Source organism: Littorina saxatilis, linkage group LG10 (genome assembly GCF_037325665.1).
Source record: "Littorina saxatilis isolate snail1 linkage group LG10, US_GU_Lsax_2.0, whole genome shotgun sequence".
NCBI lineage: Eukaryota > Metazoa > Mollusca > Gastropoda > Littorinimorpha > Littorinidae > Littorina > Littorina saxatilis.
In genome coordinates this window covers 39,993,793-40,006,524 of record NC_090254.1, presented here as the reverse complement: position 1 = coordinate 40,006,524, position 12,732 = coordinate 39,993,793, and the positions used below count along the sequence as shown (strand labels likewise).

At 37.1% G+C, this 12,732-nt stretch overlaps 1 long non-coding RNA gene across 1 annotated transcript in view; it reads right to left on the bottom strand.

Moving 5' to 3' along the window:
* LOC138978812 (uncharacterized) overlaps positions 1 to 10,022 on the bottom strand; it is a 155,851-nt gene extending 145,829 nt beyond the window's left edge. The window contains exon 1 of the long non-coding RNA XR_011459812.1: positions 9,949 to 10,022. This is a non-coding gene — a long non-coding RNA (uncharacterized lncRNA). The remainder of the gene's footprint in view (positions 1 to 9,948) is intronic.
* Positions 10,023 to 12,732: the final 2,710 nt, after the last annotated feature.

Here is a 12,732-nt window from a genome sequence, read left to right as displayed (position 1 = left end):
TGAATATCAACAGCAGCAGTGCCCAACCGTGCTCAGGTTTTGGAAATATATTGAAATGTACATAATTTATTAGTAAACATTGGCGAAAGAATTAGGTTGAATGTTACAGATGTGCTTTTTAGTATTAAAAGTAACAGCAAAAATATGAAGAAGATTAATCATATTATTTTAATCGCAAAGATGTGCGTAAGCATTTAAAAAAACACGATTCACGACTGACACTGGACATTATTTTTGGAAATCATGTTGTTTTGAGATTTCGTTAGTCTGACGTGTTATTAATTAGAAACAAATTGTTTATTGTCTCTGATTTAAGGTAAAGCATGTAAATGAGAAATTATGTGTACAAACAGAAAACACACAGTTACCATTCTTGTTATCACGTGTTTATTGATTGATTACATTCTTTGAGAAAAAAAAGTAGTAGCAGCAACAGCAAAACTACAAATTATAACAACCAACCACGGGACCGACCAGAAGCGGTCGTTATAGACAGGTGATTGCTTTCGAGAGGTGATCGTAAGGGCGGGGTGGACTGTAGCAGCAACAGAATCAGCAAAGACATAGCACGTTGCTAAACCGGACACGGTAAAAAAAAAAAATAAAAAAAAAAAAAATGCTGGGTTTTTTATTTTTTTTATAAACTTAAAAACTGCGAACACACGCAGGATTTTCACTAGAAACATTTAGCGTGAACAATGCCAACTAGTAGGAGGAATTGAACATGACAACACGTATGTCAGACAGATAAAATTGCAGACTCAACAGCACCAGGGACATTTAATGGGGACCACTTATGTAACGATAGCATTGCAGTATAGAAATAAAACATATTACAAATAAAACCCAAACCATTCAGATACCACTATATTTGCACTAGTATCCTTTCTCGTTTTACCTTCATCTTTCTGTTCGAACGACAAATCTGCCTAGGGGTTTGTTTTCCATTAGAATAATTGTTAGTCTGTCTAATGCTGCGATGACACGTTTGGCATTGACATATCAGAGCGGTGCGGTCTTCATCATCGTAATGATTTTGTTCTCGCTTTTTATTTGGATACTATTTTGGTTTTTATTAAAATGTTTGAACATTTAACTCCATGATTACCTCATGTAAGACTGAGAAGCTTCGTTTCTAAAAGTGCAGTCGGGTACTCCAAGAATTGAATGTTGCTAACGTAAATCTGAGGACAGAGGCAACATTCCTTCGATTACTGCATCTCTTATGCTAACAATAACTATAGCTTACTAGCCAACCATGTATCATCGTGGTCGTCATCATCATCATCATCATCATCATCATCGTCATCGTCATCGTCATCGTCATCGTCATCATCATCATCATAATCATAATCATCATCATCATCATCACGATTGTCATCGTCGTCGTATGTCGTCATCATCACCATCACCATCACCATCATCATCAGCAGCAGCAGCAGCAGCAGCAGCAGCAGCAGCAGCAGCAGCAGCAGCAGCAGCAGCAGCAAAAACAAACAAGACGCGTAACGCGAAATTATTACATTTAGTCAAGCTGTGGAACTCACAGAATCAAACTGAACGCACTGCATTTTTTCACAATGACCGTAGTCCGCCGCTAGTGCAAAAGGCAGTGAAAGTGACGAGCCTGTTTAGCGCGGTAGCGGTTGCGCTGTGCTGCATAGCACGCTTTACTGTACCTCTCTTCGTTTTAAGTTTCTGAGCGTGTTTTTAATCCAAACATATCATATCTATATGTTTTTGGAATCAGGAACCGACAAGGAATAAGATAAAATTGTTTTTAAAACGATTTCGGAAATTTTATTTTAATCATAAGTTTTATATTTTTAATTTCAGAGCTTGTTTTTAATCCGAATATAACATATTTATATGTTTTTGGAATCAGAACATGATGAAGAATAAAATAAAAGTAATTTTGGATCGTTTTATAAAAAAATAATGTTAATTACAATTTTCAGATTTTTAATGACCAAAGTCATTAATTAATTTCTAAGCCTCCATGCTGAAATGCAATACCAAAGTCCGGCCTTTGTCGAAGGCTGCTTGGCCAAAATTTCAATCCATTTGATTGAAAAATGAAAGTGTGACAGTGCCGCCTCAACTTTTACAAAAAACCGGATATGACGTCATAAAAGACATTTATCGAAAAAATGAAAAAATCGTCTGGGGATATCATACCCAGGAACTCTCATGTAAAATTTCATAAAGATCGGTCCAGTAGTTTACTCTGAATCGCTCTACACACACACACACGCACAGACACACACACACACACACACACACACACACACACACACACACACACACAGAGACACATATACACACATGCACCACGACCCTCGTCTTGATTCCCCCTCTATGTTAAAACATTTAGTAAATGTAAAAACCGGTTTGCCTGCTTCACAGAAAGCTACTCAGGAAAAGGTTAACATACCACAAGTCTTTCTTCGATTGATAATGTGCTTTTCTTTAGAACATAGGTGACCGATAACTGGATCATACACAAGAATGAAAGCCTCAAGCAGTTTGTAGAAACGTGTGCGGTTCAGAATAATTATATGGACGATCAATGCCTCTCTTTGCGGATAGGTCGAACTAATCATGACTGCCCGAGAAAAAGAGAAAGAGAAAGAGAGAGGGGGAGAGAGAGAGGGGGAGAGAGAGAGACAACAAGAGAGATAGACAGAAAGACAGACAGACATACAGACAGACCGACCGACAGACAGACCGACAGACCGACAGACAGACAGACAGACAGAGAGATATGAAGCATTCAGGGCGTTGATTTATGGTATTTATGCAAGTGGATGGATAGCCTTATCTCGTGAAAAAAGCCAGGCCAAATCTGACGTAGAGAGCAAAACTGTGTTCATAGAAAGGACTGAGCTTTTCAAAGAATTGATGTCTTTGATCTTACCTACAGTCAGTCTGCAGTATGTGTGTAGGTATAACTTGGCCAACATTTCAATCAATTTGATTGAAAAATGAGGGTGTGACAGTGCCGCCTCAACTTTTACAAAAAGCCGGATATGACGTCATCAAAGGTATTTATCGAAAAAAAGAAAAAACCGTCCGGGGATATCATTCCCAGGAACTCTCATGTAAAATTTCATAAAGATCGGTCCAGTAGTTTGGTCTGAATCGCTCTACACACACACACGCACAGACACACACACATACACCATGACCCTCGTCTCGATTCCCCCTCTATGTTAAAACATTTAGTCAAAACTTGACTAAATGTAAAAACAAGAAAAGTCGGTTGTTGGAACGTTTGTTATTGACAAAACAATACATTCACAGATATTTCGACCCAACGGTCTTTCAAGTGAACAGACAAACAAATATTCACACAAAACTTATCTTGATAGTTCTATCAGTTGACGTCCACTCGTCAGGACAGACAAACCAATATTCACACAAAACTTATCTTGATAGTTCTATCAGTTTACGTCCACTCGTCAGGACAGACAAACCAATATTCACACAAAACTTATCTTGATAGTTCTATCAGTTTACGTCCACTCGTCAGGACAGACAAACCAATATTCACACAAAACTTATCTTGATAGTTCTATCAGTTTACGTCCACTCGTCAGGACAGACAAACCAATATTCACACAAAACTTATATTGATAGTTCTATCAGTTTACGTCCACTCGTCAGGACAGACAAACCAATATTCACACAAAACTTATCTTGATAGTTCTATCAGTTTACGTCCACTCGTCAGGACAGACAAACCAATATTCACACAAAACTTATCTTGATAGTTCTATCAGTTTACGTCCACTCGTCAGGACAGACAAACCAATATTCACACAAAACTTATCTTGATAGTTCTATCAGTTTACGTCCACTCGTCAGGACAGACAAACCAATATTCACACAAAACTTATCTTGATAGTTCTATCAGTTTACGTCCACTCGTCAGGACAGACAAACCAATATTCACACAAAACTTATCTTGATAGTTCTATCAGTTTACGTCCACTCGTCAGGACAGACAAACCAATATTCACACAAAACTTATCTTGATAGTTCTATCAGTTTACGTCCACTCGTCAGGACAGACAAACCAATATTCACACAAAACTTATCTTGATAGTTCTATCAGTTTACGTCCACTCGTCAGGACAGACAAACCAATATTCACACAAAACTTATCTTGATAGTTCTATCAGTTTACGTCCACTCGTCAGGACAGACAAACCAATATTCACACAAAACTTATCTTGATAGTTCTATCAGTTTACGTCCACTCGTCAGGACAGACAAACCAATATTCACACAAAACTTATCTTGATAGTTCTATCAGTTTACGTCCACTCGTCAGGACAGACAAACCAATATTCACACAAAACTTATCTTGATAGTTCTATCAGTTTACGTCCACTCGTCAGGACAGACAAACAAATATTCACACAAAACTTATCTTGATAGTTCTATCAGTTGACGTCCACTCGTCAGGAGGCCGAGAAAGAAAGAAAGGCTTTATGAAAGAATCAATGTACTCCACTAGACAAGTATACGTAGTATGAAGGTTTGAGCTAAAGTCACCCAACGGTACAAATCCGTCTCCCGTCTTCACATTTCTGCTTGTCTGTCACAAAGATAGATGAGTTGCATTTTATTGTCACAATCCTCGTACAATAACATTCAATTTGTTTTCATTTGATCTCTCTTCCTCTCTTCCTCTCTCCCTGGCTCTGTCTCCCAGCCTCTTGTCTCTATGACTCTGTCTCTCTGTCTGTCTCTGCCTGTCTCCCCCCCCCCCCCCCCCCCCCCCTCTCTCTCGTTGTCTGTCTTTTACTTTTCCCTCCTCTTTTCCCGTGATCACGCCTTTCTGTTCATTTTTCGGTTTGGTCTCTCTCTCTCTGTCTGGGTTTCTCTCTCTTTCTTTTTACATTTAGTCAAGTTTTGACTAAATGTTTTAACGTAGAGGGGGGAATCGAGACGAGGGTTGTGGTGTATGTGTGTGTGTGTGTGTGTGTGTGTGTGTGTGTGTGTGTGTGTGTGTCTGTCTGTCTGTCTGTATGTGTGTGTGTGTATAGCGATTCAGACCAAACTACTGGATCGATCTTTATGAAATTTGACATGAGAGTTCCTGGGAATGATATCCCCGGACGTTTTTTTCTTTTTTTCGATAAATACCTTTGATGACGTCATATCCGGCTTTTTGTAAAAGTTGAGGCGGCACTGTCACACCCTCATTTTTCAATCAAATTGATTGAAATTTTGGCCCAGCAATCTTCGACGAAGGCCGGACTTCGGTATTGCATTTCAGCTTGGTGGCTTAAAAATTAATTAATGACTTTGGTCATTAAAAATCTGAAAATTGTAAAAAAAATAATGTGTTTATAAAACGATCCAAATTTACGTTTATCTTATTCTTCATCATTTTCTGATTCCAAAAACATATAAATATGTTATATTCGGATTAAAAACAAGCTCTGAAAAATAAAAATATAAAAATTATTATTAAAATAAAATTTCCGAAATCGATTTAAAAACAATTTCATCTTATTCCTTGTGGGTTCCTGATTCCAAAAACATATAGATGTGATATGTTTGGATTAAAAACACGCTCAGAAAGTTAAAAAGAATAGAGATAAAGAAAAGCGTGCTATCCTTCTCAGCGCAACTACTACCCCGCTCTTCTTGTCAATTTCACTGCCTGTGCATCGAGCGGTGGACTGACGATGCTGCGAGTATACGCTCTTGCTGTAAAAATGCAGTGAGTTCAGTTTCATTCTGTTAGTTCGACAGCTTGACTAAATGTTGTAATTTCGCCTTACGCGACTTGTTACATTTAGTCAAGTTTTGACTAAATGTTTTAACGTAGAGGGAGGAATCGAGACGAGGGTCGTGGTGTATGTGTGTGTGTGTGTGTGTGTGTGTGTGTGTGTGTGTGTGTGTGTGTGTGTGTGTGTGTGTGTGTGTGTGTGTGTGTGTAGAGCGATTCAGACTAAACTACTGGACCGATCTTTATGAAATTTGACGTGAGAGTTCCTGGGAATGATATCCCCGGACGTTTTTTTCTTTTTTTCGATAAATATCTTTGATGACGTCATATCCGGCTTTTTGTAAAAGTTGAGGCGGCACTGTCACACCCTCATTTTTCAATCAAATTGATTGAAATTTTGGCCCAGCAATCTTCGACGAAGGCCGGACTTCGGTATTGCATTTCAGCTTGGTGGCTTAAAAATTAATTAATGACTTTGGTCATTAAATATCTGAAAATTGTAAAAACAAAAATTTTTTTTTAAAACGATCCAAATTTACGTTTATCTTATTCTTCATCATTTTCTGATTCCAAAAACATATAAATATGTTATATTTGGATTAAAAACAAGCTCTGAAAATTAAAAATACAAAAATTATTATTAAAATAAAATTTCCGAAATCGATTTAAAAACAATTTCATCTTATTCCTTGTGGGTTCCTGATTCCAAAAACATATAGATGTGATATGTTTGGATTAAAAACACGCTCAGAAAGTTAAAAAGAATAGAGATAAAGAAAAGCGTGCTATCCTTCTCAGCGCAACTACTACCCCGCTCTTCTTGTCAATTTCACTGCCATTGCCATCGAGCGGTGGACTGACGATGCTACGAGTATACGCTCTTGCTGTAAAAATGCAGTGAGTTCAGTTTCATTCAGTGAGTTCGACAGCTTGACTAAATGTTGTAATTTCGCCTTACGCGACTTGTTGTGTCTTCCGTCTAAGTTCGTTTACTTCGTCTCTGTTTGTGATGAAATAAAACCGTCTTTCGTCCATATACATATTACCCTTATTCCAAAGAGCCCTACTCCATCTTTCAACCAAAGTTCAGCTTTGAAGCTGATTATGTATTGCAAACCAACAACCTTGGCCTTCAGGTTTGTGACAACGGCGTTGTTTAATACCTCTTAACACAACACGCATCTGCCTATACTCTCACGCGCTCTTATTTGCATACTATTTGCACGTGGCTCGCTCGCACGCGCGCGCCTAAAACGTATGCACACACGGCGGTTCCAGATTATTGGACAAAAGTCTGACTTTTCCCTCTAAAGTGTCTGGCATCGAAGCATTGCTGACATTTTCTGGAAGCATATTTAGAGCTATTGGCGTTATTGGCGCTCGAAATTGCTGTGGCGGTCTGTGCTCGGTTTCTGACTGGTTTGGTAACAAGGGTTGTGGCTGGAAGGTTGTTGAAGTTGCCGAATCGAAAGGGAGAGACTTGTCTGTGAAATGTTCAGGTATGATTTTGTTGTGTCTGCATGATTGTTGTAAGGTGACTGTTAGCAAATTATTAAAACTTCAATTCAGAGATTTTAATTTTTTTTTTTAACGAAATAGTCTTCTTTTTTACGAGAATTTCTTAGAAAAAAACAACAAAAATAAAAATAAAAACAAACTCACTTAAAATCAAAGAACAGCGTTGGAAGTGTGTTCATATCTTGTCTTTTTTTTTTAATTTTTTTTTTTTACAATGGTGACATTAATTTTGTCTTTATTGCTATCATTCATCACTTTGTTTTTTTAAGGTGATTCAGTTTTACTCCGTGGATATATTACTGATAACCAAATTGATACAAAGTTATTTGTTTTATGTAGAAGCCGAACTGTCAAACTCCTTCTATGTTTATTTTTAACTTGACCGGAATCTTGAATTTTGTTTTTTAAAAATTAAAACAAATTCAAACCGGCTTTTTTTTTATTTTTTTTTTTTAGCTATCCATCAGTGTTATTTACAAACATGAATGTTTCTAACCTTTTAAGTGATCCACGCAACTGCATATAGTTTGTTTGCTTGTGTTCTTGTGTGTTTGTTTGTTTGTGTTGTTTGTTTGTTTCCAAACTGAACTAATAATTTAAAAGAATACAAATTTAAACAAGTCGCGTAAGGCGAAAATACAACATTTAGTCAAGTAGCTGTCGAACTCACAGAATGAAACTGAACGCAATGCAACGCAGCAAGACCACATACTCGTAGCATCGTCAGTCACCCGCTCAGACCCCCGCGGGTTAGGGGGAAGAATTTACCTGATGCTCCCCAGCATGTCGTAAGAGGCGACTAACGGATTCTGTTTCTCCTTTTACTCTTGTTAAGTGTTTCTTGTATAGAATACAGTCCATTTTTGTCAAGATTTTAGTCAAGCAGTATGTAAGAAATGTTAAGTCCTTTGTACTGGAAACTTGCATTCTCCCAGTAAGGTCATATATTGTACTACGTTGTAAGCCCCTGGAGCAAATTTTTGATTAGTGCTTTTGTGAACAAGAAACAATTGACAAGTGGCTCTATCCCATCTCCCCCCTTTCCCCGTTGCGATATAACCTTCGTGGTTGAAAACGACGTTAAACTCCAAATAAAGAATCACCCGCTCACGGCAAATTAAAAGACAGTGAAATTGACAAGAAGAGCGGGGTAGCAGTTGCGCTCAGAAGGATAGCACGCTTTTCTGTACCTCTCTTTGTTTTAACTTTCTGAGCGTGTTTTTAATCCAAACATATCATATCTATATGTTTTTGGAATCAGGAACCGACAAGGAATAAGATGAAAGTTTTTTTAAATTAATAATTTTTATATATTTAATTTTCAGAGCTTGTTTTTAATCCAAATATAACATATTTATATGTTTTTGGAATCAGAAAATGATGGAGAATAAAATGAACGTAAATTTGGATCGTTTTATAAATTTTTATTTTTTTTTACAATTTTCAGATTTTTAATGACCAAAGTCATTAATTAATTTTTAAGCCACCAAGCTGAAATGCAATACCGAAGTCCGGGCTTCGTCGAAAATTACTTGACCAAAATTTCAACCAATTTGGTTGAAAAATGAGGGCGTGACAGTGCCGCCTCAACTTTCAGGAAACGCCGGATATGACGTCATCAAAGACATTTATCAAAAAAATGAAAAAAACGTTCGGGGATTTCATACCCAGGAACTCTCATGTCAAATTTCATAAAGATCGGTCCAGTAGTTTAGTCTGAATCGCTCTACACACACACACACACACACAGACACACACACGCACATACACCATGACCCTCGTCTCGATTCCCCCCTCTACGTTAAAATATTTAGTCAAAACTTGACTAAATGTAAAAAAGAAAGAAAGAGAGAAACAGAGACAACAAATCACAAATACAAAAGAAAGAGAGAAACAAGTCGCGTAAGGCGAAATTACTGCATTTAGTCAAGCTGTGGAACTCACAGAATGAAACTGAACGTAGTCCGCCGCTAGTGCAAAAGGCAGTGAAAGTGACGAGCCTGTTTGGCGCGGCCACGGTTGCGCTGTGCTTCATAGCACGCTTTACTGTACCTCTCTTCGTTTTAACTTTCTGAGCGTGTTTTTAATCCAAACATATCATATCTATATGTTTTTGGAATCAGGAACCGACAAGGAATAAGATGAAATAGTTTTTAAATCGATTTCGGAAACTTAATTTTGATCATAATTTTTATATTTTTAATTTTCAGAGCTTGTTTTTAATCCAAATATAACATATGTATATGTTTTTGGAATCAGAAAATGACGAAAAATAAGATGAAATTGTTTTTGGATCGTTTAATAAAAAAAATTTTTTAATTAGAAGTTTCCGATTTTTAATGACCAAACTCACTCATTAGTTTTTAAGCCACCAAGCTGAAATGCAATACCAAACCCCGGGCTTCGTCGAAGATTGCTTTGCCAAAATTTCAATCAATTTAATTGAAAAATGAGGGTGTGACAGTGCCGCCTCAACTTTTACAAAAAGCCGGATATGACGTCATCAAAGGTATTTATCGAAAAAATGAAAAAAAACGTCCGGGGATATCATACCCAGGAACTCTCATGTCAAATTTCATAAAGATCGGTCCAGTAGTTTAGTCTGAATCGCTCTACACACACACACACACACACACACACACACACACACACACACACACACACACACACACACACACACGCACATACACCACGACCCTCGTCTCGATTCCCCCCTCTACGTTAAAACATTTAGTCAAAACTTGACTAAATGTAAAAACAAAGACAGAAAGAAAGAATAAAAGAAAGATAACAAGTTGCTTTAATCAAAATTGATGCATTAGTCAATCAGTTACACTCACAGAATGATACTGAACGCATTGCACTTCACATGGCAATGCTTTGCCGATTACCAAGACCAAGACTGAAAGCGCTGTCAGATTCACGTGGAAAACGTAATCTCTTGAAGTGACAAGCCAATATAGCGCAGTAACGTAAAACGCGTCACAAGAAAGCGCGCGCTTTTCTTTATTCTTTTTTATTTTTCTGAGTTTTTTTTAAATTCAAACGTTACATATCTATATGCTTTTGGAATAAGGTAAATATTCAGAATAAAGTGCGATAATTAATTACCAACAAAACAAATCATATTTGAATCGATTACTAAGATTGTAATGTTAATTCGAATTTTGAGATTTTTTATTACCCAAATCATGAATTAATTTTTAGGTTTCTGAGCTGAAATGTTCTTCCATAGTCCGGGTTTTGTCGGAGATTGCTTGGTCAAAATGTGAATCAATTTGATTGAGAAAATAATGAGGGCGTGACAGTGTCGCCACTACTTTCACTAAAAGCCAAATATGACGTCATGGAAGAGATTTATCGAGAAAAACAGTAGTCTGGAGATATTCTGGCAGAATGTTTATGTAAAGTTTGATGAAGATCGGTCATCGCTCCACACACACACACACACACACACACACACACACACACACACACACACACACACATACATACATACATACATACATACAATCACCACTACCCTTGTCTCGATTCTCAGTCTATGTTAAAAACATTTAGTCAACAAACACACAAATAAGCAACAAACAACAAACAACAAAAGCAAAAACAACAAGTCGCGTAAGGCGAAATTACTACATTTAGTCAAGCTGTGGAACTCACAGAATGAAACTGAACGTAGTCCGCCGCTAGTGCAAAAGGCAGTGAAAGTGACGAGCCTGTTTGGCGCGGTAGCGGTTGCGCTGTGCTTCATAGCACGCTTTACTGTACCTCTCTTCGTTTTAACTTTCTGAGCGTGTTTTTAATCCAAACATATCATATCTATATGTTTTTGGAATCAGGAACCGACAAGGAATAAGATAAAAGTGTTTTTAAATTGATTTCGAAAATTTAATTTTGATCATAATTTTTATATTATTAATTTTCAGAGCTTGTTTTTAATCTAAATATAACATATTTATATGTTTTTGGAATCAGGAAATGATGACAAATAAGATGAATGAAAATTTGGATCGTTTTATAATTTTTTTTGTTTTTTTTACAATTTTCAGATTTTTAATGACCAAAGTCATCAATTAATTTTTAAAACACCAAGCTGAAATGCAATACCAAAGTCCGGACTTTGTCGCAGATTGCTGGGCCAAAATTGCAATCAATTTTATTGAAAAAGGAGGGTGTGACAGTGCCGCCTCAACTTTTTACAAAAAGCCGGATATGACGTCATCAAAGACATTTATCAAAAAAAAGAAAAAAAAACTCCGGGGATATCATTCTCAGAAACTCTCATGTAAAATTTCATTAAGATCGGTCCAGTAGTTTAGTCTGAATCGCTCTACACACACACACGCACACACAGACAGATAGACAGACACACACACATACACCACGACCCTCGTCTCGATTCCCTCTCTACGTTAAAACATTTAGTCAAGTTTTTAGTCAAAACTTGACTAAATATAAAAACAAGTCGCGTTAGGCGAAATTACTACATTTAGTTAAGCTGTCAAACTCAGGGAATGAAACTGAACGTAGTCCGCCGCTAGTGCAAAAGGCAGTGAAAGTGACGAGCCTGTTTGGCGCGGTAGCGATTGCGCTGTGCTTCATAGCACGCTTTACTGTACCTCTCTTCGTTTTAACTTTCTGAGCGTGTTTTTAATCCAAACATATCATATCTATATGTTTTTGGAATCAGGAACCGACAAGGAATAAGATGAAATAGTTTTTAAATCGATTATAGAAATGTAACTTTAATCATCATTTTCATATTTTTAATTTTCAGAGCTTGTTTTTAATTCGAATATAACATATGTATATGTTTTTTTCAATCAGAAAATGATGAAGAATAAGATGAAATTGTTTTTGGATCGTTTAATAAAAAAATAATTTTAATTACAAGTTTCCGATTTTTAATGACCAAACTCACTCATTAGTTTTTAAGCCACCAAGCTGAAATGCAATACCAAACCCCGGGCTTCGTCGAAGATTGCTTTGCCAAAATTTCAATCAATTTGATTGAAAAATGAGGGTGTGACAGTGCCGCCTCAACTTTTACAAAAAGCCGGATATGACGTCATCAAAGGTATTTATCGAAAAAATGAAAAAAACGTCCGGGGATATCAAACCCAGGAACTCTCATGTCAAATTTCATAAAGATCGGCCCAGTAGTTTAGTCTGAATCGCTCTACACACACACACAGACAGACAGACAGACAGACACACACACACACACACACACACACACACATACTGTCATACACCACAACCCTCGTATTTTAACGTAGAGGGGGGAATCGAGACGAGGGTCGTGGTGTATGTGTGTGTGTGTGTGTGTGTGTGTGTGTCTGTCTGTCTGTCTGTCTGTGTGTGTGTAGAGCGATTCAGACCAAACTACTGGACCGATCTTTATGAAATTTTACATGAGAGTTCCTGGGATTGATATCCCCGAACGTTTTTTTCATTTTTTTGAT